The 24,015-nt window shown below is 46.4% G+C and overlaps 1 protein-coding gene and 1 long non-coding RNA gene across 7 annotated transcripts in view; one reads left to right on the forward strand and one right to left on the reverse strand.

Annotated features, from left to right (window-relative positions):
* Positions 1-1,961: 1,961 nt before the first annotated feature.
* The window catches only part of MOBP (myelin associated oligodendrocyte basic protein), a 51,603-nt gene continuing 29,549 nt past the window's right edge, over positions 1,962-24,015 (forward strand). For 3 of the 6 annotated variants that reach the window (XM_071211984.1, XM_071211985.1, XM_058288238.2), the window contains exons 1-2: positions 1,962-2,049; positions 8,395-8,471. The gene's annotated coding sequence lies outside the window, so the exon portion shown is untranslated. Of the gene's footprint in view, positions 2,050-4,627; positions 4,808-8,394; positions 8,472-24,015 lie in introns of all 6 variants that reach the window. The other 3 variants (XM_058288239.2, XM_058288240.2, XM_058288241.2) reach the window with 3 other exon arrangements.
* On the reverse strand, positions 15,982-23,284 carry LOC105745578 (uncharacterized). Its single transcript, XR_001118279.4, has 2 exons — positions 23,197-23,284; positions 15,982-16,596 (listed from the first exon to the last, which is right to left on the reverse strand). It is a non-coding gene; the product is annotated as an uncharacterized lncRNA (long non-coding RNA).

The following is a 24,015-nucleotide window of genomic DNA, read 5'->3' on the forward strand; positions in this document are numbered from 1 at the left end:
CACTGCCACACACACGTTACATTCCGCTGCCACACGCACGTTACATCCCGCTGCCACACGCACGTTACATCCCGCTGCCATACACACGTCACATACCGCTGCCACACACACCACGTTCCAGGGCTCTCCACAGAAACGGAACCTGCACGCAGAACACACGCATAAACACACATGTGTACATACGTGTATAATAAACATCACACATGCATATGTATACATATACATAAATATCACTCAAACACAGTACACATGCATGTATATGTATACGCAAATCTCACATATACACATCCTCACATACATATACATGGATATCAAGAGCTTTATTATAGGAATTTGTTCACATCAATGGGAATCGGCGAGTCTGAATTCCGCAGGGCAGGCCACAAGCTGGAGACTCTGATAAATGTGATTCTGAAGTCAGGCATGTCCAAACTCTGTAGGGTGAAGGCGAGAAGGTGAATTCCCCAGGAGAAGTTGGGCGGCTGAAGTAGAGGCAGAAATTCTTCTTTTTTCCCTGCTGAAATCCTCAGTTCTGGCTTTTCAGGCCCCCACTGACGGGCTGAGGAGACTCCACGTAGCTGAGGGCCAGCTCCTTTGTGGATTGTAGATGCAATCCGTCGTTCATGAAACCAGTTGTTAGAGATGCATAACCACTGAGTGACGATCGGGCCTCTGCTCGCTTGGCCAAGCAAGCGGCCAAGCTGGCACATGAGCCGAGCACCAGCAAAGCAGCTCACTCACAGCGGGGGCGGGAGCCACCAGCACCCTTTCAGAGGCAGAACACCGACGCAGCCACGAGTCAGTGTTTGCAGTCTCGTGGGGTTGCCTCTTTCAGGTTTCCTGGGTGGTTTTGCATCTACAAGAGCCTGAAAGGAAACTTGGTGGCAATGCTGGAGTTCCTATTTCACCATCATGCAGGGAGCGCCGGGTGCTCCAGAGGCAGGTCTCTTAGATTGGTTTCAGAAGGGTCCTTTCATCTTTGGGTCATTACTGTGAAGTTCTGCATATTTAACATGAAATTCAACAGAAGCCCAGAAAGTTATAGGACCCAATATGGTGACCTCCAAATGTTAGGAAAATGATAAAATACCAATTTCTAAGATTTAAGTCAATATTATCATATTTAAGTGAGATTTGTCATTTACTGAAGTAGTCTACTATAAGAGATGGTTTATAAAAGTTTTCGTAAATTTGAATGCATAGGTTAATTGTCATAGACTCTTCCAAATTCAGTCTCAGTTGGAATTAGACTGAGGTTAAAACTAAAAGCTCAAGAGCACACGTGTGGGTGTAGTCTTAGTGTAGTCTTGGTGTAGTCTTGGTGTAGTCTTGGTGTAGTCTTGGAGGGGAGTGTGGGTGGGTGTTTAATCTGATGGAACATGGCAACAGGAGCCCAAATATGCGAGTTTGTCGGTGTGCCTCCCTCTGTCCACGCTTGTGCTGTGTGTGTGGTGAGGTGGGCTGTGGTGCTGGGTGCATGGTGGAAGGTCGTGGCTTGGTGGAGGGAGCTGGGGAGGGGAGTGGGCTGCCCTGTGGGTCGGGTGGTGAGGGGTGAGGCTTGGCAAGGGGTGTGGATTGCCTAGGAAGTTCAGGAGGGAAGCTGGAGTGCGCGTGTGCGGTGTAGGTCAAGGCGATTGTGTATGCGTGTGTGTACATGTATCTGTGTGTGTGTGATTTGGTCTATAGCTTAGTTTAGCTTTTGTTTAGAGTTTCTTTTGCCCTTTGTTTTTGTCTTTGTTTTTGTCTTTGTTTTTGTCTTTGTTTGGCCTTTGTTTTGTCTTTGTTTCTCTCTTTGTTAGACTTTCTTTGGCTTTTGTTTGGTCTTTCTTTAGCCTTTTGTTAAGACTTTGTGTGGCCTTTTTGTAGCCTTTGTGTAGCTTTTGTTTTTAAGTGGATCTTGGCTGTGGACTCATCAAAAACACCTTGTGTCATGAAAAACCCGGATATATGATCTCTCCCTATATATTCTGCTTGTGTTGAGGTTGCCTCGGCCCCCCTGGGAGCTGGTACGGACGTGGACCCTGTTTCAACAGCAGCTGCTACTCGAAGGTAAGGCGATCGCGCTGGTTTCCACCTTCCTGCCTCTTCACGTGGCGAGTGTAAGTTTTTGTATGAGCCACTTCATTACAGCTCAGGGGAAACTTGCTCTAATGACAGGCACGTTTGGGAGGGCCTAGAAGGACGAGGAACGCAAGGACGCCAAGCCACCCCGACGCGGCAGCAGGCTCTCCCGCAGCATTCCTGCTCAGGGCGCTTAGGACAGACCAAGCCCGGGGCCCTCGACCCTAAGTCAGATCCCTGCAGGTCAGAGCCTCGTGCCCCTGCTTCTGGAGCAATGACGCTATTGTTTTCTTTTATTATTTGTATGAACATTCGGATGGGTTTTTCCTCTGATTTAGAAACAACTTCTTCCCTCATGAAGTTGGGCTCCTCTTTGAGGGATACTAAGGAAACAATGTAGCCAAATCCTAGGATTTTGATCCCCATAGAGCAACCTTGATGGAAAAGGCATGTCAACGCTTTGGCTTGCACAGACGCTCTTAGAAGTTAGTCAATACTTGGTTAGAAAAAAAGAAAAGATTATGTGGCAGGGGAATAAAGTGAGGAGCACGGCTAGCATGCTAGGGAAGAAATGGGAATAAAGTTTTAATATTTTGTAGATAGAACAGAGAGGAAGCAGACTGCTGCCAGATGGGCAGATATGCTGTTTTTGGCTGGGGAATGCTCTCAGTGAGTGGATTTCAAAGGTTATTTCAGATTTACAGAAAACTTGAAAACTAGTACCCAAAAATTCCATGTGTACCCAGATTTCCCAAATGTTAACATTTTTACCACATTTGCTTTATCATTCTCTCCCTCTGTATATGCACGTACATATTATTATTATTATTTGAACCATTTGAGAGTAAATTCCAGGAATGATCAAAATCAGAAGATCAACGTTGAGAAGCCTTTAGATTTAACTTTCTCAAGTGGAGAACGCCCCTATCCCGTGACCTCCTCTTCAAGGTGGCTCTTGCTCTTGTGCTCCTCCCTGGGAAAATGGCGATAAAACAGCTGGAGGTGAACAGGGTTCCCTGCAAGAGGCTGTGCCACTCTGACATATTAAAGTATTATCCTTACTATGAATGTGTTGGGAATTTGCGTTTTAAGGAGCAGCATAAAAGGCAGAAATACATGGTCCAGCCAGCAGGTTCCAGAACTGCATTTGCAGCTTTTCACGTTTGTGACTTTGAACGTGTTAGTTTACCTCTTTGAACCTCAGTCTATGGACTGCTAACTGTAGGTGTGGGTGATATGCAAGTTTAACTATTAGTTTTCTATGATAAATGCACCACAGTTCTACAGTTCATTCCTTCGCTGGAATGAATGGAATTTGTTGGAATAATTTAGAGTTGAAAAGTCCACGATAAAACATTAAAACATTTCTTATCTCCCCTGCATAATCCCCAGCTTCATTTCACGTCGCCCCGTCTTCCCTTTCCACCCCCACTGAGTCAAACTGAGCTGCCACACTCGCCTCGGTAGGTGAATCTCTCTCCCATGCAGCCTTGGCACTAATAACCCGTCTCTGGGGCACCCTCCCCACGTCTTCACTGGGACGTTATTCTTGGACGCTGCTCCCGCTCGCTGTGGATCTGGTTGCCCCTTCCTCGGCGTTGTCACCCTGATTCCCCTGGCCAGGGTTGACCAGGGGGCCACCTATTTGCCACCCCCGCGCCACCCGCCCACACTCGTCCCAGGTGCTCCACTGTCCCTGAGCTCCCTGTCCCCTACTTTCCCCTCCTCACCTGCGTCCCGTGGGATCGGGCGCTGGGTGTGGGTGTTGTCTTGTTGACAAGGCTGAGCGCCGAGCCGGCACCTAGCAGGCACCTGATGCGTATCTGTGTTCAAGGCAGATTCCCGCGCAGACCCGAGCCGCGCGCCGGCTTGCTGCAGGGTGCGGTGCGACGCGCACAGGAGCCCGTCCTACTTCGTGGAATAGGCTAAAGATGGTTTCTGAACTTTCATAATGAGCTTTCTCTTAATATTCTGATGCTGAGAAAAAGACTTCTTTTTTCTTAATCTTACTGAGGGTGTGAAGAGGGGTCAGGGGTTATATATTGCAGTTTTACTCCACTACACAATCTAAGAACGGATGGATTTGCATAGGAATTCAGGAGCGTGTGAGAAACAGTTACCAATTAACCAAAGCAGAGAATTGCACTTTAAAAAAAGAAACACAGCATTGAGTATTATATTCTCTTATCAGTTTCTACCATGAAATGATAACACTTGTCCTCAAAGACTCAGGAAAGATGATCTTTATGCTAATTTCATACAAAATGTTTTCAAGAATGACAGATGTCAATAGCATTAGTGTAGAAACTGGTTTCTTTATTTTATCTTAAAAGCAAGGTAATAAAGAGGAAGGTAGTGGTTGAGCGCCTGCTTCGTGGAAGGCAAACGTTCTGCACCCATTTAGGCCACGGCGCCTGCGTCCCGCTGGCACCTTCCTGGGTAGCTGCTCAGCTGGGCACGTGCAGAGCTATTTTAGGAGCTGGAGGCTGCAGCTTCAGACACGGGGTTTTAACAAGTTTTCCTTCTTGCTTCTCTACTTCCAACTCTCCATTTGTTTTTTCCCAAGACTGAAGATTTGCTGCTCTCAGAAGAAAAGCCAAGAAAGCCCAGTGTTGCCAGAGGAAAGTGAGCGTACAGGGGAAAGAAAGGCAGAAAGTGAAAAAGTGGGAAAGCAAACCATGAGTGGAAGAAAATATGTGAAGCCTGAGGGCTAGGTGTCTTGCTGATTACTTCATTGACAGCTCCGGTACTTATACAAGGAAACTCAAGGCTTGGAGGGTGCAGCTACGTCTGCATTCTAAGTTTAAACAGTTTTGACTGGAAGTAGTAAAAGACAAAAGAAAAATCTCAAACATTAATTACAAGGAAAGGGAGTAACAGCTATTGTCTTTCATATAATTAAGATAAACAGTGTTCACAGTCTCTTTTATCGTTTTCTAAATTAGAGCAGGTGCAGATTTACAGAAAAACCTTGCAGAATATAGCATTCCTACTTCCACAGTTTTCTCTATTATTAAAATTTTACATTAGAGTGATAATGGTTACAATTGGTGAAACAATATTATTTATTATTATAGTATTAACATACTATACCATAGTTTACGTTAGGGTTGTTGTTTGTGTTTTACAGTACTATGGTTTTGTCTTCTTTTTAATCTGGTAACATTTATCAACGTAAAATTTTCCATTTTACCCACTTTCAAATATACAATTCAGTGGTGTTAATTTCATTCAAAAGGTTGTGCAACCATCACCACAATCCATTATCTAGACTTTTTCATCACCCTAAACAGAAATTCAGTGTCAATTAAAATATTAACTCCTTATTTTCCACCCACACCCTGGCTCTGGGTAACTCGTATTCTAATTTCTGACAGTTTCTTTCCAGAAACTCTGCAGTAAGCGTGTACTAAATATTACAGAAGTATTAGCATCTCAGGTCCTCCTTCCAGGTGCCAGTTCAGTGGAAATCTAGACCTGTGACTGGTTAGCACTTTTTCCTTACAATCCACGTTCCTTTAAGACAACTTGGTTTCTTAATAAAGCTACTAAATTCCTGGTAGTGACTAAAACCTGCTAATAAACAGATGCTGAATTAATTGGGGACTTCAGCTTCTCAGTGCCCCTGTAATAGCAAAGGAGGAGAAAGAAAAGCCATCCTTCTGGATGGTTCTGGAGGGAGCTTTTTATCGACGTGCACATTTCCTAGTAGCTGCACACAGAGTGCTCTTCATGTTAACCAGAGAGCGCCGAAGCCTTGTGCTCCCTGAAGTCCACGTCCAGGCGTCCATCCTGGGCTCTCCACGGGCTGCTTGGCATTCAGGTTTCATTCACGCCACAGGTTCCAGTCCCCAGGGCAGGTGCAGTGCTAGGACGTGGAGATAAAAGGGTGCACAGACGCGGAGCTTGCGTTTTAGCGGGGGTGAGAAAAGAAACCTACGTTGCCCTCAGTGGTGATGAGCGCTTGGGAGAAGAGCACCCGGAGCTGTGAGAGGGTGTCGTGGGGACGGAGAGCTTCCCCTGGGCTCAGCACCCTCGAGCAGCCCTTACACAAGTGCAGCCCAAGGGCCACTCTCAGCAAGCGCCCGCAGGAGGAGCCGTGAGCGTTCTAGAGTCAGTGTGGCTGGAGCAGGGCGAGCCAGGAGGGCAGGGAGACTGGGGTCCTGGCTTGACTGATTTTTTTAAAAAAGATTTATTTATTTATTTCTCTCCCCTCCCTCCCCCGCCCCAGTTGTCTCTTCTCTGTGTCTATTTGCTGCGTCTTCTTTGTCCACTTCTGTTGTTGTCAGCAGCACAGGAATCTGTGTTTCTTTTTGTTGCGTCATCTTGTTGTGTCAGCTCTCCATGTGTGCGGCGCCATTCCTGGGCAGGCTGCACTTTCTTTCACGCTGGGCGGCTCTCCTTACGGGGTGCACTCCTTGCGCGTGGGGCTCCCCTACGTGGGGGACACCCCTGCGTGGTACAGCACTCCCTGCGCGCATCAGCACTGCGCATGGGTCAGCTCCACACGGGGCAAGGAGGCCCGGGGTTTGAACCGTGGACCTCCCATGTGGTAGGCGGACGCCCCATCCATTGGGCCAAGTCTGCTTCCCTTGACTGATTTTCTGACTCCCCCAAACAAGGATTGGGAGCTCCTGCTCAATCACTCAAACTTTATGGCCTACATATATGTTCATGATGAAGAAATATGGGTTGCATTAGTTTAAATGAAACACAGACCTTTAAATCATATGTGTATGCATGTATAGAACGTTGTATGTAGAGAGTTCTTGAATAGCAGTGCCTCACAAATTTATCTTCCTTATCACCCCTTTAGGAACCTTTTTAGACTTTTTTCTAATTGCTTCTCTCCTCCGTGAAATGCGAATACCACAGATACACTGGGTATTTGTTTATGTGCTGTGTGTGTATTTGTGCTACAATCATAAAAGAAGTGAAATTTTAGCCTCCAAGAACCGGTTTTCACCGCCTTGGGGCGATGCTGCCCTCCCTGGGAGTGCATGCCGCGCTCCCTCTGTGCCAAGGTCCTTTCTGTTCCAGGGTCTACCCCAGGACCCTCGTTGCCTTGGGCTTCAGGCCCCGTTATCTGCTCTGCCCTTAGATGGCTCCTCACTCTTTCCTTGCCTTTCATGAGCTCGAGACTTGTTCATCTGATGTTCTCTTGTGATGAGGTGGAGATTGGGTGATTCTGGGAAGAATTAGATTTGACGGGGATGGGCTGTGGGGTCGAGCTCATCGCAGGGCTGTGACCCTGACGCCTTGGTCAAGGTCGTGTCTGCCAGGATCCTCTGCTATTCTTACCTTTGTAGTTACTAAATGTTTGGGTAGAGATGCTTTGAGACTATGCAAATAGTTCTGCCCAGAATTTTATCCACTAATTTTCGCATCCCTCAGTACATCTTGCCTGCAGCAATTACACTGAGGTCCTCTAGTGGTGATTTTCTGTTTCCCTCATTCCTTCTACATTTATTAATTGGATTACTCTGTAGGAAGTGCCCCTTCTACCCCATTTATTCATCATTACCTTTATCAGTAAGGACCCAATGACATTTATTTTATTCTTTGGCTTATATAATCCAATATTTTTTTAAATAAGAAAACTTGCAGAGGCATAGGATTTCATTTATTCCATCATGCAGGTGGGAGAGGAGGAACATGCCAATGATCTTCATCCGATTTGCAGAGAAATCTTCCAAAGATTTGTACTGTTTAGTTATACAGAGTCATTAAGTACAACATCATCACTAAAAAAACAAATTATCCCGCAAGAGAGCCAATCAGAATTACAAGTTTCTTTTGGAGATTATTTTTGTGTCTAGAAACTTCATAGTCTTACAAGATCCCTTTGTTCAAATAACACTTCTAAGATCTGATGTACATTCAGAAAGAATGGAACAAGTGTGGATGAAGAGTCACATCAGGCTCCACATTGCACAGGAACACGGATCGTTGTTCTGTGAAAGCTCAGTTTAATGCCGTATCAAATTGGACTCCTTCGTCTACTTTCATAATGCCAAAAACAGCACAGATCTTTCCCTCCACAGCTGCTGGGGAGAGTAGCCATTCCTTCACCCCTTTCTTGGCATGCTTTGCTTAATTGTGTGGAAGAACCTGAAGCATTTTCTTCTGAAGTGATCAGGTGGACTTAAAAAAGTTGGAGTGTGTGATTTTTGACTCTCTCCTTCTCTGTGCCCCAACTGAGAACGTGTAGGTGAGACATCATGCTCCTTCATGGGTCTCTGAGAGTTCAACTCCACTTAGCACACACTTGAGTGCACTACAACCCAATGACCCCAAACATTAGATTAACACCTTCTATTGTTTCACTTTCAGAAAGAAGGAGGAGCAAATGATACCAAGTCAAGCTCATAACAGAGACCTCATCACCAGATGTGTGGATGAAAAGACAGGTACTGATGACTCTCTTCTACCCTTTTGGATCTGCATCTAAATTATGGAATAATGATTGCTGGTATTCAAAATGTCACAGTAGAATAGTGAGTCAGCAAAAGTCAGATCATTCAAACTTTCAATAAGAATCAAGCACTTTAAAAAAGTATATCTAGCTGTCTCACAGTATTCTGGGTGTAAATGTAAGAAGAAGTCATTTTTCTGCATGAGAGGTGTTATGACCCAAGTCCTGTTTGTCCATCTTGGACAAAGCCAAGTCCTGTGCACAGTGGAACAGGCATTCCATGGTAGGACCCTCTAGATCTTCAACCTATACTCAGGAGATCCTTTCCACCTCTTTATCTGAACTGAATCTAGCCCTTCCTCTGAGAACAAGGTGTCCTATCAACCTGGACAATGGAGGCTCTTATACACTCCCAGTACCTCCAGGTCTGTGAGTGGGGCCAGTGGCCTTTCTCTCCAGGGTCATTTTCAGGCCACAACACTCCACTCTCTTTCAGCTCATGCTCCCTTCCTTTTGGTGGTCCTCGCCTGGTCTCCTGGTTACTCCTCCTCCTTCACTGATGAGTTTGTCACTTGGCGCCCAGTCCCTCTCTGTTCCAACTCCATCAATCAACTTAAGGGACTTTGATGTCTGCTTCCTCCATCCATTGCCGTTCTGAGGACTTGTCAGCACCTGATGCTGCTCCATCTCTGAATCAAGTAGCGAAAACTCTTAGCATCTCATTAATAAGCTTCTTTTCTTCCAACTTGTTTTAAGTACCCCACTACAACTGATTTTAAATTAAGTACTTCCACTTCACCTACCCCTCCAATCCCCATCCATTCATGAATTCATTCATCTATCACCCATTTCTGTGTTCTTTTTTCTTATCAATTTTAAGATCCATCATTACAATCATTCACCTGCCCCTCCAATCCCCATCCATTCATGAATTCATTCATCTATCACCCATTTCTGTGTTCTTTTTTCTTATCAATTTTAAGATCCATCATTACAATCATTCTCTTGCAAATTCCATGCCTGGATGAACTTAACTATTTGCTTTCCCATATCTGTCCCCAGGCTTTGGAGGACAACTGGAAAAAACACAGTGGGCAGATTGGTAGCACTGTGAATTAATCAGTGATCTCAACTAGGACCTCAAAATTGCTTGTCAGCTTGATCCTCATATTTCTTCAAAACCTGTTTCACACTTGATCTCAGCCAAGACTGAGAAGTGATTAAATCTATATTAAGCCCATTCTATTCTTCTCAAATCCCCAGCTCTCTCATTCTCAGCTGACAGTCTTGACTAGTTTTCAGTGGAGAAATGGAAACTATTAGAGGGAACTTCATACGCCGTTTTCTCTCTTCTATCAAGGAGACGCACTCCATCTCGTTTTTCTCAACAAGAATTCTCAAGACTCTTAGTTATTTCCTCACTCTCTACTTTGACTTCAGTCTCTCCCTTTCTCTAATACCCTTCCCAGCGACACTCACACATGCTCCCATCTGTGTCGTTATAATAAACTAATCAAGCAACCAACCAACAAATCACACTCCACCCCCAAAAACCAACCAATCAACAACAACAGCAGCAACCCTGGAGACCACAATCTTCTCCAGCTCCCACCACCCCCTCCCCTTCATCCTTAGGCCGGGCTTGCCTGGGGTTTCACTCTCCAAATCCTCAACTCCAAATCCCTCCACAAACCTTCTAATCTTGCTTTTTCAACTTCTCCAGGGGAACCACTCTTACAAAGTTGCCAATTCTTTCCACGTCCCTCAATCTAATATACTCTTCAAGGTCCTCATATTATTCTGCAAAGCTGCCTGCTTCTCTTCTGACGCATCCTTCCCTTTGGCCCCAGGGTGCCACCTGCTTCCGGGTTCCCGCCTACCTCTCTGACTTTGCCTGTCCCTCCTGCCCTGTACATGTGAGACTGCCCCAAGGCTCAGGCTGACCTTCTTTTCATTCTACCTTCTGCCACCAAGGCAGTCCCGTCCACCCCATGGCTTTAAATTGCCACCAATTCTATCTCCAGCCCGCATTTTTCCTCTGAACTGTTCACATGACATCTCCATCTAAATGCCTCTCAAATATCTAAACTTGACTGCATCTGAAACTGAACTCATTGTTCTGCCTCATCTCCCCAAACCTGCTTTTTCTCCAGTAGATGCTTCCACCATCCATCTAGTGGCTCAGACTTGAATGGTCCTTGTGTCCCCCCGGCTGCCACCCCTTCTGTGCAGTCAGTCACCTAGTCTTGCTGATTCTGTTCTTGAGCTATTGTTCTCCATCGTCAAGTTTCACGTGTCCACCTGCGTCAGCCCACCGACAGTCTCCTCAGCTCCGTGGACTTCCTCCATCCGTTTCCCAAAGCTGTGGTCTTACAAAAATGCCCAGATGACTGGGACACATTCCTGCTTAAGAACCTTGTGTGGATTTCTTCCCCTTTTAGTACTGGGTTTGATCTACTAAGAATCTCAGGCCCCAGCCTGGCCTCTGGTTTCCTCTCCACTTGCTCCTTGTACGCAGTAGCCACTTGGCCCTGCCCTAAGTCCTCAGGTGCACCCACCTCACCCTCAGAGCACTGTCTCAAGCGCTCTCTGCCTCCCCTCTCTCTGCTGCCATATCACTGACTCACCCTTCAGGTTCCTTCCTCCAGGAAGCCTGCCCAGACCTTTTGTTCTGGCAAAGGTCCCCGTTCTGTATGGACTCACTGCCCACTGTACTTTTCCTTCAAGGCACTTATCACAACTCTAATATTTATTTCTGCAGAAGCACCTTGTTTAACGACTCTCCTCCTTGTTAGAACATGCACTCCAGGAGGTCAGGGCCTTTGTCTATTCATTGTCACGTTGTCAGGAACTAACATCATGTTTGGCTCAAGAAGCATTTTTGGAGGGATGAATGATTTCTACATAATCAGTTAAATATAAAGATGGAGGCATATAGATCGACAAATGGCGTTTCAAGCAGCCTAGAAGTCTACACTGTAACTGTCACTGGGTGGCTCGGATGGGGGCTTGGATACAAAATTCAGGGATAGGGGGTGGTTGACAATTCAGTGCTTATTTCTGTTTGCGTCTGGTCTAGTCTGCTCTCTGTCTCCCGGAGGCTGATATCCTTGGAGAACCAGGGCAGCTGAGCAGCGATCACCAGCTGCTAGTGGTAGGTGGGGCGATAAGTCTGGTTTCATCCTTCAGTCCTCTACTGTGGCCAGAGACCAAATGAACATTTAAGCTTTTCTAGAAAATAAAACAAACCTGGAAGATTCACTGCCTTCTCATCACTTGGGGAGGAATCACAAAGAGCCAGGCTTTGCGTAATTTACATACATGTACACTCCAAATTCCAGCATTTCCATAGAGAGGGAGAAACATACACTCCTTATTTCTTACATTCCAAACACCAAATTAGGAAAAGCAAATAGTTATAAGATTTAGCACACCTTGAAAAATGGTATTTTCTACTCAGAGACCATTTTATGTTAAAGCCTCCGTCCTCAAAATAGCTCTGCTGGGGATCGGACAAGAGCAGCCCGGGTTCTGCGCAGCCCCCAGGAGAGCAGCCCCCAGGGAGAGCAGCCCCCGGGGAGAGCAGCCCCCGGGGAGAGCAGCCCCCAGGAGAGCAGCCCCCGGGGAGAGCAGCCCCCGGGAGAGCAGCCCCCGGGGAGAGCAGCCCCCGGGGAGAGCAGCCCCCGGGAGTTTTAAAGCGTTCCAGATCATTCACCGTCCACACCATTCACTGAGTGTCGGGTACAGGCAGGGCCCTGAGGATTTCGACAGAAACCCTGCCCTCAAGGACCTCGAGCTGAGCAGCCAGATGAAGAGCCACGTTATTGGAGTGTGGTGCACGCGCAGGAGATGCACGTGCAAATAACGGACACGCAGGGAGGGACGGGTCCTCTGACAAAGCGAGGCCTGGCTGGGCTGTTAGGGATGGGTAGGAGTTCGCTGCACAGATGGGACGGGAAAGGGCCTTCCAGGGAGAGCAAGCAGGCGTTTCACGGCGCGCCCTCTGATGAATCACAGGATGATGCCCCTGGCAGGGCACAGAGGGATGGGGGGTGGGAGGAGAAGGGGCCAGGGGCCAGGGGTCCAACCATGAGGGGTCTTGTGTGCCACATCGAGCAGGAAGTAAGGCCTTTGCTCTGCAGCTCAGGTGAGCCTCTGGCGTTTTTGAGTGGGGGCACACGTGACCCATTTTGCAGTGTGGAGGGCAGAGGGGGCACGGGATGGATCAATGGGGAGACAGACTCACGCCGTTGGTTCCCTTTTCTCAACCCTCTTGTACCCTCAGTCAGTAGGAAATCAGCCACATGCGCGTCCAGTTTAAGTTCATGTCCATAAGCCCAAACAATCTAGCGTATAACTTTAGACATAAGAAAATGATGGGTGTCGTCTTCCTACAATACCGCGCAGGAAATTACTGTACGCCCTGGAATTTACCGGGCTGCTCTCTGACGAGCAGGGCTTGCTCAGGTGGTAGGCCGCGCGGGTCTCCTTGTTCTCTGGAACAGAGCAAAGCGATGAGACAGGCCCGTGGCTCTGTTGCGGGTTATCAGCCCCGGCCCCCAAGTCACCCTGGATTTGGGCACGATGGCTCTTTGTGGAAAATCACCCTGATTCAAAATAAACACTTTAATGACGTTTCCCATTAGTTGGCACTGGTTTCCCACCAAGAATTGACTGTTCAACATTCATTGAACTGATCTGTAAACATTGCCTTTTCCGAAGACCTCTTTAGAGACAGTGCGTGCTTGTTGCGATGAGAGCTCCGTCCTGCAGGTGCTCTGCTTCTGTGGACATCAACACGAAAGCCAGGCTTCCATTGCGTAATCCACTCTCAGAGGAAAGCATCAGCCCTGGCCCGAGGGAGAGTTAGAAACTACTGAAAAATGTCTCTGAGGGAGATGGAGAGAGTAGAGTGAATACAATCTGCCGTCAAAAAATCCATAACGCATGCCAGAGCTGAGGAGCTGGGGGCTGCGCCTTGCCTGGGCTTGCTTTGAACGTCCAGTTATTATTCCAGAACAGCTCCCTGAAAGACCGCGTGCCTTTCTCACTCATGAAACCTTGGGCCTTCCGACGGCCCGGGACGCACCAGCCTGGGAGAGTTCCTCGCGCCGAGCGGGAGCCGTCAGCGTTTGCCGAAGGGCGGAACCTCCTCGCACTCCTCACAGTGCTTTGACTGGCTGCTTCCCCCTCCTTCACCAACATCTTATTTATTTACTAATTAATTTATTAATTTCTCTTTTTTGGGGGACAGTTGGGAGGGGTGTAAATGACATTTCCTTGCTATCATTCCCCCTTCCCTGAGTACTACTGAGTTAAGTATATTTGTATATAATTATTGGCGTTTAGAGATTTTTCTTTTTCTATTGTTTGCTTTTCTTTTTCTTTTGTTTTTGTTTTTTGGTATATAATTGTCTTTAAATATTCTGATTACTAAAAACTTATACTTTTGTGTGTTAGTATGTTTTCTTCCACCCAGCATGGGCATTTAACTTTTTTTTTTTTACATTATCTATTTTTTCTTAAAGATACATAGATCACAAAATGTTATATTAAAAATTATTTGAGGTTCCCATATACCCCACTCCTCTCACATTGACAACTTCTTTCGTTAGTGTGCTACATTCATTGCATTTGATGAGTAGATTTTGGAGCACTGCTACACAGCATGGATCATAGTTTACATTGTAGTTTACACTCTCTCGCAGTACATTCAGTGGGTAATGGCAGAATATAGAATGTCCTGCATCTGTCCCTATAATATCATTCAGGACAACTCCAAGTCCTGATAATGCCACAGTATCATACCTCTTCTTCCATCTCACTGCCCTCAGCAACTCCCAAGGCCACTGTCTCCACATCAATGATACAATTTCTTCTATTACTAGAGTCACAATAATTCTATAGTAGAATACCCATAAGTCTACTCTAATCCATATTTTATTACTCCATCCTGTGGACCCTGGGATGGCAATGTCCACTCCACCTCTAAACTGAGAGGGGGCTTAGATCCCACATGGCTGATGGATGGGATTCTCCTGCTTGCAGTTGTAGGCACTCTCAGCTCCCTATTGTGGTTGTTGACCATCCTCACCTCCCTGTTAGCTGACCTGGGTAAGTCCAACGAACCAAAGAGTATGTGCTGCAACTCTGCTGAGGCTAAGGTCCCTGTCTGGACTGTTCAGAGGTTCAAGTCTCCTGAGCATACACCAACCCCAGTGCCAACCACAGGTTCAGTAAAAGTGACATAAGAGGCATTTGTAGGGAGGTCACATCTGAGTCCAACTCAATCACACTCAGGAGCACAAATTCCAAAGTAGGGCCCACTGGCAGGGCACTGAACTGCAGAGCCATCTGCCATGACCATAGGACCTGGGTGTCTCTGTAGCCCTCAGGAGCACCACTACCTGGGGTTGTATCTACTTTGGCTGCCTCTGAGATCCTGCTGAGATGTGCCTAAGTTCAACCCCTCTGATGACCTCCCAACTCATTTTGAAGTCTCTTAGCCATATAAACTCATTTGTCTTTACCATTTCCCCCTTTTATTCAAGGTCTTTTTCTAGTTGCGTCACCAGTTGGTGATTGGTAGTAATCCATCAGCACCAGGGAGGCTCATCCCTGGGAGTCATGTCCCATGCTGGGAGGAAGGTAATGCATTTATATACTGAGTTTGACTTAGAGAGAGGCCACATTTGAGCGACAGGGAGGCTCTCAGGAGGTAACTCTTAGGCACCCTACAATTCTAGGCTATGTTGCAACTTCAAGAACAAAGGCTCATAAGGATAGTCATAAATATCAAGGGCCCATCAATGGACACTAGTCATTGCCCCTGTATTTGGGTGATTGTTTCTGTTCCATTTGACAATGTGGCAGAACTCCTCAGGATGGGAATTCAACATTTATCCAGTTGTTGTGTGAATCTCTACCCACAGTGGCAATGCCCCATGAACACTTGAACACATTTATATACCTTATATGCATGACCAGGTGAACTCTCTCCCATTGACTCTGCATTTTTAAATTGGATCTTCCTTATCTGTAGAAATGATTTTGAGTTTTGTATACTGACCTTGTATCCAGAAATCCTGTTGGTTTGTAGAGTCGTACAGGTTTGTTTTGTTTTGTTTTGTTTTTTAATTGGTCTAGATGACCAGAGTAGTGTTGAGTAGTAGTAATGATAGTAGCAACCTTGTTGGGATGTCTGATTTGTATGAAAATGTTTCTAAAATTCCATTAGCAGTATGCTGTGGCTGCAGATTTTTTGATAATTAGCCTCTCTCTCTGTCTCTCTCTGTCTCTCTCTCATATTAAGGATGTTCCCTTACCTTCCCCATTAGGCTAAGAGTAAATATCATAAGTGGACATTGAATTTTATTGATTGCTTTCTTGGCATCTGTAAATATAATAAATTATACTTATGGCCTTTCCAAAGTTAAACCATTCTGAGATGTACTTTTTCTAGTTTGTATTATGCAAACATTTTACCAATCAGATTGGCAAAAATATGAGGGTTTAATAACATACTTTATTGTTGAGGCCATCGGAAAATGGACATTATTATAATTGCTATGTAATACATTGCTTACAGAATGGTGATTTGTACAAACACTAGGAGACCAAGTTGGCAAATATATCACAATCTGCAAAATTGACTCTTGGACCCACTGATTCCATTTTTAGAGCTTATTCCTTAGATACTTATTCTTGTGTTCACTGTGGCATCATTATAATAATAATGAATGGAAACAACCAAATTGCTCACTTGTAGAAGGTGAGTTAAGTAAGTTGAAAGGAAGAGCTCACTTGTGGAAGATAAGTTAAGTAAGTTGTAAGGAAGAGCTCACTTGTAGAAGATGAGTTAAGTAAGTTGTAAAGAAGAGATCACTTGTGGCAGATGAGTTAAGTTGTAAGTAAGAGCTCATTTGTGGAAGATGAATTATTTAAGTTGTAAGGAAGAGTTCACTTGTAGAAGATGAGTGAAGTAAGTTGTAAGTAAGAGCTCACTTGTGGAAGATGAATTATTTAAGTTGTAAGGAAGAGCTCACTTGTAGAAGATGAGTGAAGTAAGTAGCTCTCTTGAGTAGCCCATCCATTCCCTCTTGCAGTGGAGTCTTAGGAAGCTATAAAAAAAGAACAAGGACATTCTTTGTGTTTTGTATAGAAAGGCTGGAAAAATATATAGTTAAGTGAAAAAGATATATAGTTAAGTGAAAAAAGCAAGATGTCCATATTTGCCTTTGTAAAAGGAGGGGCAAAGAGAACACACAAACACACACACTTATCTACAAACAAAAAAAGACAACTAGTACTGACCGAAGACTGTCCATGTGCTAAGAGCTCTTCAAGGCATTGAAGACAGAATGAAAGACAAAGTGCCTGCTCTCTTGAAGCTTATATTTTTGAGAGGAGACAGACATTTAAAAATACGGAATAGTGTTTCTCTTGATATAGGTATTGTCAAAGATATACCTACACAAATTTCTGTTTTATCTTCTGTTTATTTTTCAACTTTCTTACTCATGCAAAAGTATGTTTTTTTGAGAGAGGGTTCAGATCCATGAATAAATATCCAGTCAGTTCTTTGAAACTGCTGCACAGGAGACTGTTGCTTGAATTTATCAAAGTTTGTCCATTTCTCTGGTGATGAACATATAGCTTGGGTTTGGTGCTTTATTTATATTTCAAATGAAGCTGACCATAGCTCTCTGTGTACAAGTACTGTGGTTTCTCTAAGATGTATGCTTAGGGTGGAATCTTGAGTCTTTATAAGTGCACTTTGGTTTTACTACACTCCACCAGATTGCCCTCCCCAGTAACTCCTGAGTTACAAGCCCACCAGCTATGGGAGAGGCTTCCTGTTTGCCAAATCCTGCCTCACTTGATGTGAGGCTCTTTAACTTTTAGTGAGATGATGCTTGTAGTATGGTATCAATGGTTTTCTTATTTTCCTGATAATTGATGAGTTTGATTGTATTTTCAAAAGCTTATGGATTTTCTTCCTCTTCTGTTAATTGCCTATTTACAACATTTGCTCAATTCTATTGGATTGTTTTTTCCTTACCGATTTGTGAGAGTAAAGAGTCTGTATAGTAAGTCTTTGTTTAATGTGTTGTATTCACCTAGTATTGCTTATCTTCTGACCATGTTTATGGTGTCTTTTTATTATGTACAGTAGTTTTTAATTTTCATATAGTCAAGTATATCATTTGGAAAGCTAATCACGTGAACATTATTGGTTGAAAAGTCCACCTTCTCCCCACTGATTCATAGTGCATGCATTTGTTTCTGGAATCTGTTTCCTGCCTCACTGTTCTCTTGTCTGTTTCTGGATAATTATTTGAGTACTATTTTAAGTACTCATTCTGAGAAATGTGTTTTGCTATCTTGTGTGGAAAGTGCTGCTATTCTCATCAGAATTATCTTGGCAATTCTTGATCCTTTGCTCTTCTACCTGATCTGATTATTAAGTTCCACAAAAGATCTTTGGTGGTTTTAGTAAGAAAGAATTAATTCCCCCCCCCAAAAAAGTTTATATCTTCATGACATAGATCCTTTTCATCTATGAACAATTTTTCCTTCTATCTATTAACATGTTATTTTATATTTTTCACTAAAGTTTTGAAATTTTCCCAGTAAGGTTTTAAATATTTTAAATCTGCTTTATTTCCAGGTATCTCAGGATTCTTGTTGCTATTGTGAATAGGATTATTTTCCTGTTATTTCTTCCCCTACACCCTCTTTCCCTGGGTGTCCTGTGCTCCCTTGACTGTAAATCTCACATTTAGGTAAAATACATTTAAGTTTTCTTCCAGCCCTCTTGCTCTTGAAATCTCCTGACCCTCGTGGCCAATCATTTCCTTTCACGGCCACCCGGAAGCTTCCGGTTTCTCCTACGAGCATGTCTAAGACTGAACTCTTGGTTCTCCCCTCCCTCCCCCAATGATTCATGTCTGCCCAGTTGCTCTTAGAGACACCCTGGATGTCCTCTCTTTCCCTCTCACATTCAAGCTATCTCCAAGCCCTGTTTAGGGCTTGGTTTCTGTTTTGCTCACTCCATAATCTGGTCCTCAGCAATTTAATCCATTTGGAGGCATATGCAATTCCTCCAGCTCAGACCAGTCCACTGTATGACATCATCAGCCCTGGACCCCTGCGAGCATCTTGGACTTAAGATGTTTGGCCATAGTAGGTGTTCAATGAATATATTTTGAATAAATGTCTAAAACTATAGTCTTATCCTCACCCCCACCCTGTGCAATCCTTCCCCATCTCAGTAAGTTACTCCACTGGGCATTTGCTCAAGTCAGAAGACTGCTGGTCCTTCTCGCCTTATCCCTTCCAATAGCTCCACACCCAGTCCGTTCTCAAGTCCTATTAATTTTGCCTCCACAATCCACTGCCAACACCACCACTCTAGCTGAAGTCCCGGTCATCTCTTACTGTTCTCTGTGCTTCCACTTCTGCCTGCCTCCAGTCTATGTTGAAAGAAGCCTGAGTGATCCTCATGGAAGGGAAGTAGGAAGACGTATCTCCTCTGATCCAAGCCTTTCAATATCTTCTTGTCACTTAGCGCACCTGCAAGGCCTTGTGTGGCCTTGCCCACACCCTCCTCTGCAGCCCTGATGCTCAGCCCATCCTCACTCTACCAGACACACCACCTGCTCTGGCTGCTTGAGCACATCGATTTCTCCTCCCCCAGGCCTGGATGACTTCCACTCACTCTTCAGACTCAAATTAAATATTACTTCTTCAGGGAATTCCTCCTTAGTTCCTCAATCTAAATTTGCCTCACTGTTCTATTCTCCATAGCACTTAGTTCCTTCCTTTTGGAGTATTAATACTATTTTAATTTGTGAGATTAAGGCTAATGTCGCCTTCTCTGTACCCCACGCTCCATGAGTTCAGGGGCCTTCTCTTCTTGTTCTCCATCCGCACACAGTAGGCACTCAATAAGTCTTTAAATGAACGACTGAAGGTTATGCTTCGGCTGCACTTACCTTCAGTGTTTTTGTGCGTGTAATTTCTCACGCGTGGCCTGCCCCTTGCCTCTGTCAGTGGGTTCCATTGTGGTCATGAATAACCCCCTCGGCGGCGCCCACCTGCATTCCTGAGGCCCCTCTCCGGGGAGCGTCCTCCAAGCAGGAGGAGGATGATAGAGGCAAGTCCACCCGAGAGGAGGAGGAGGTGGGAGGCAGAGTGGAGGGAGATGAGGCGGTGGACAAGCACGGCCCCGTTTTCCTCTGGGTGGTGCCTCAAGGACTGCGGCGGGGGTGGGATATGGCGTGGTGGAAACACGGGGGGGGGGTGTGCCTCGCCTTCACCTGTGTGTGGAGTGGTGGGAGCGGTAATGCCCTTCCAGGGGGCGGGGCAGGTGCAGCCTCTGGGAGCCTGCCTGCGCTGTGCGTGTGGGGCCGCGGGGAGCCGGCCTTTCCCCGCCCAGCTGTCCAGGCCTGCCCCGGTGAGCGTGCACACCCCCCCTCCCGTGATAGTGCACAGATGCGGGAGCCAGAGGTCTCCTGCCACGGACCTGATAAAGGCTGCGGAATAGAAGCCTTGGGACCGACAGCTGTGAGGGCCGGGGCTCAGCAGCCAAGTGTGTCCTGAGGCCAGACGAGGTACCTCGGAGCAGGGCCCGGCAGGACAGCCACCAGGGCAGCCACCGCCCTCATCGCGGTGACGTTCTTGACTTTCTCCCACCCTTGCCCTCCATGGGAAGGGCTGGGGGAGGTGAGCAATAGCCCGTGAGGGACTCGAACTTAACTGTCCCCTTACTAGGGAGAGGTGGGTCAGCCGGGAGGACCACGGCACTCTAAGTCCAGAGGTGGGCTGCCCTCTCCCTTCCACTTTCTTTCCCAACCGACATCAAGCTGGGGATAGGATTAGAAGATTAGGGCAACCGTACAATTGTAGAGAAATGAAAAAGCTAGGCTTCCTTTTTTGTATAACTGAGCTGGATTTGAATAAATTCAAAGCTCCTTTCTTTAAATTAAATTTTTTTTCCAGGTATGTATTAACAATCTTATTCCCAGGGAGTGGGTGTAGCTTAGTGGTGAGCGCCTGCTTCCGATGTACGAGGTCCCGGATTCAATCCCTGGTACCTCCCAAAGACAAACCCGATTCCGTAATCGAAACGCCATGGTGAGGGTCTCAGGCCCGGCCGCGAACTTCCTGTGCCCTTGCCCGTGAGTTCCCGTGCCCTTGCCTGTGAGTTCCTGTGCCCTTGCCTGTGAGTTCCCGTGCCCTTGCCCGTGAGTTCCTGTGCCCTTGCCTGTGAGTTCCTGTGCCCTTGCCAGGCTGAGGCCCACCTGTCCTTGGCGAGGTCTTCGTGTCGGAGCAGGGCAGGCCCCGCTGGCCGTCCTGAGGGTGGACACCTGTTGTGTCCTCCAGAGCGAGTCTGCACCCCCCCAGCTGGCAGGGCCCGTGCCCTGACACGTCTGACTTCCCGCGAGTCCACAGAACGAAGGGCTCTGTGGGCCACACGCGCCACCTGCTGCCGTGTCCTGTCATTCCTCTCCAGAAGCGTGGCCAGGCTGAGGGCCGTGTGCAGCTTCTGTTAACTAAGGGCCCCACACCCCACCTGCCTTGCTCAAAAACGTGACAGCAAGGAAGGAAGGAAGGAAATCCCATTTCTACCCGACGTCTTCGAGGACAGTGGCCATGTGTTTAAAGAGCCCGCAGTGCTGAGGTCACAGCTCCTGGCGCCACCTCTAGAACGCGCAGTGAAACGCGCGCATCCACTCACGCTTGCTCATCAGTCTGCGAGAATTAGGACAAGGTGATTGGGTTCACAAAGCCTCCCCGCCAAGAGCCCAGTTTCATGCTTTCGAGTTGTTAGGAAAGCCCTTCCGTGGAGCCTCTCTTCACTGAGCAGACGCCGCAGGCTGCGCCGAGGCCCCTGCTGGCCGGGAGAGCTGGGGCCGCCTGGGGACTTGGCCCTGGACGCCCTTTGTGCCTTCTCTCACTTGCAGTCAGGCATCTACTGAGCGCCTGTCCTGAACCAGGCGTTGCCCGAGGCCCTGAGAGCAGGAGATGGTAGGAGGCAGCGAGGCGGTGGGAGGACAGTCCAGTTTCCATGGCGTCTCCTAGAATTACAGCCCAAGGCCCCCTCCTCGGGGTGGAGGAGGCTCTGGGAAGGCCCGGGTTCTGCAGAGGCTCATGGTGGTGGGTGCGACCGAGTGCTGGTGGGAGGGGTGGGGGGATGGGGTGGGCAAGTCTGCAGTGACCCTCCCGGGGCCCGGGGCCCGGGGCCTGGCTGGACGCGCTCACCAGGGCAGGCTTCCTTCTTGAGTAAAGGCCTAATTTTTGGAAAGGCCACCTCCCCATGCGCTTCTGCCGGACCTCACTGCCGGAAGGAGCTCCCGTGGGAGCGAGTGACTCTAACGGGGCACGCTGCTCTGCCAAGCAAGACCAAGGCTTGATGTCGAAGACGGGGGAGGGAGATCAGGGAGCCCACAGTCCACGGAGCCTCCCATGCCTCACCATGCCTTAGACTGCCTGGTCTCAGCATCCTCACCTGTGGAGTGGGGTAAGAGGCCCACTTTGATTGTTTGGGGACTTGGAAGTGGTGAGTATAAAGTGTCTGGACCACGTAAGTGCCTGAGAAACGGTGGAGGGGGCCCTTTTCACTGCTGTTAGGTCCTCCTTCGTTTCTTTCCCCTCCTCCTTCAAATACTTGCCTCATTCTTCCTTTATAGTTTTAGAGTCTGTGAAAAACATATGGGAAGCCTGGAAAGATTAAATTTTACAGATTCAAATTCAGTTGTATTTCTTTTCATCCTGCCAGATTGTTCTTACTTGCTTTTCTCAGCAATTGGGTGATGTTGTTTGTGGAAACATCATGTAATATTTATAATGATTTATTTTTAGCTATTAAAATAAATAAAAATGTGACCAGTGTTTGAATTAAACGTCATCAGAGATCCAGGCTGCGTTAAACAGTATTTCTAAAGGACTCAGCAGAACTAGCCAGGGCATCTGAATGAATCCTCCATGAAAGGGAAGTGGGACTTATTCAGCAAGTCACTTGCACTGGATACAGTGCTAGGCTATTTACCTGCTTCCCGAAATGCTTTCAAAGGCCCTTGAGTTAAACATTGTTATTATTATGGGCTATTCACCTTTTCTTAGGTGCAGGGATGGTGTATCAGTTAAGGATCGTATTTGACTGCCTGTAACTGAAGTAAAAGTGGTTTAAACCAAGTGGAGTTTGTTTCTCTCATGTGGGGCAAGTGCTCAGGAGCCAAGAGCCTGGGCTGGAGCAGGGCTCCAGTGGGACCTGCGCAGGCTCCCGGCTCGTGCACTGCTGCGCGGCCCTGTCGGCAAGCTGCGCCTTAACCCAGGACGGCTGCTGCATTCGAGACTACGTTCCTAGGTCATAGTTCATCACATTTTTATTTTCACCAGATAATCCCAAACTTGTTTTCTGGAAATACACATTCTTTTCAAGCACACATGGAATGTTTTAAAAATATTGACTATGTACTAGGCCATAAAGCAAATCTCAAAAGATATAAAAGTGTCATCATCACACAGACTACTTTCTCTGATTAGAATGTGTAAAAATTAGAAGTCAATGTAATAAAATCTCTATACATTTGGGAATCTTACAACAGATTTTTAAAAATAATGATGAATCGAAGGAGAACTCATCATGGGTATTATGCAATATTTAAGATGAGGTGACAATGAGAATTGTGGCATGCAGCCAAAGTTGTACTTACTTGAAAAGTTAGAGCCTTCAGTGAGTACGTGAGAAGTATTCGACTCAACAGTAGAGAAAAAGAACAAGAGTATAAGCCTGAAGAAAACTGAAAGAAAAGAATAAAGGCATATATAAATTAATGAACTAGGAAAAAAAGGGCAAAGTCAAATTGAGAAAAATCAAGAGCTTGTTTTGAAAATAATAATGAAGTAGACAACCTCTAGCAAGATTAACAAAAGTAAGAGAAGATATAAATTGATATATGCTATAAAGGGGGCTATTAATGTAAACTTATCACAGATTTTTAAAAACCATTATGATGGGAAACGGACTTTGGCCCAGTGGTTAGGGCGTCCGTCTACCATATGGGAGGTCCGCGGTTCAAACCCCGGGCCTCCTCGACCCGTGTGGAGCTGGCCATGCGCAGTGCTGATGCGCGCAAGGAGTGCCGTGCCACGCAAGGGTGTCCCCCGCGTGGGGGAGCCCCCACGCGCAAGGAGTGCGCCCGTGAGGAAAGCTGCCCGGCGTGAAAAGAAAGTGCAGCCTGCCCAGGAATGGCGCCGCCCACACTTCCTGTGCCGCTGACGACAACAGAAGCGGACAAAAGAAACAAAAAGCAGACAAAGAAGCAAGACGCAACAGATAGACGCCAAGAACAGACAACCAGGGGAGGGGGGGAAATTAAATAAATAAATAAATCTTTAAAAAAAAAAAAAATAAATAAAAAAAATAAAAACCATTATGAATACTCTGAAAAATGTCTATGATTTTAAGACTTAAAAAAATGCACGAAGGAAGCAGATGTGGCTCAGGTGACGGGGCTCCTGCCTGCCACGTG

Source organism: Dasypus novemcinctus, chromosome 26 (assembly GCF_030445035.2).
Source record: "Dasypus novemcinctus isolate mDasNov1 chromosome 26, mDasNov1.1.hap2, whole genome shotgun sequence".
NCBI classification, from domain to species: Eukaryota; Metazoa; Chordata; class Mammalia; order Cingulata; family Dasypodidae; genus Dasypus; species Dasypus novemcinctus.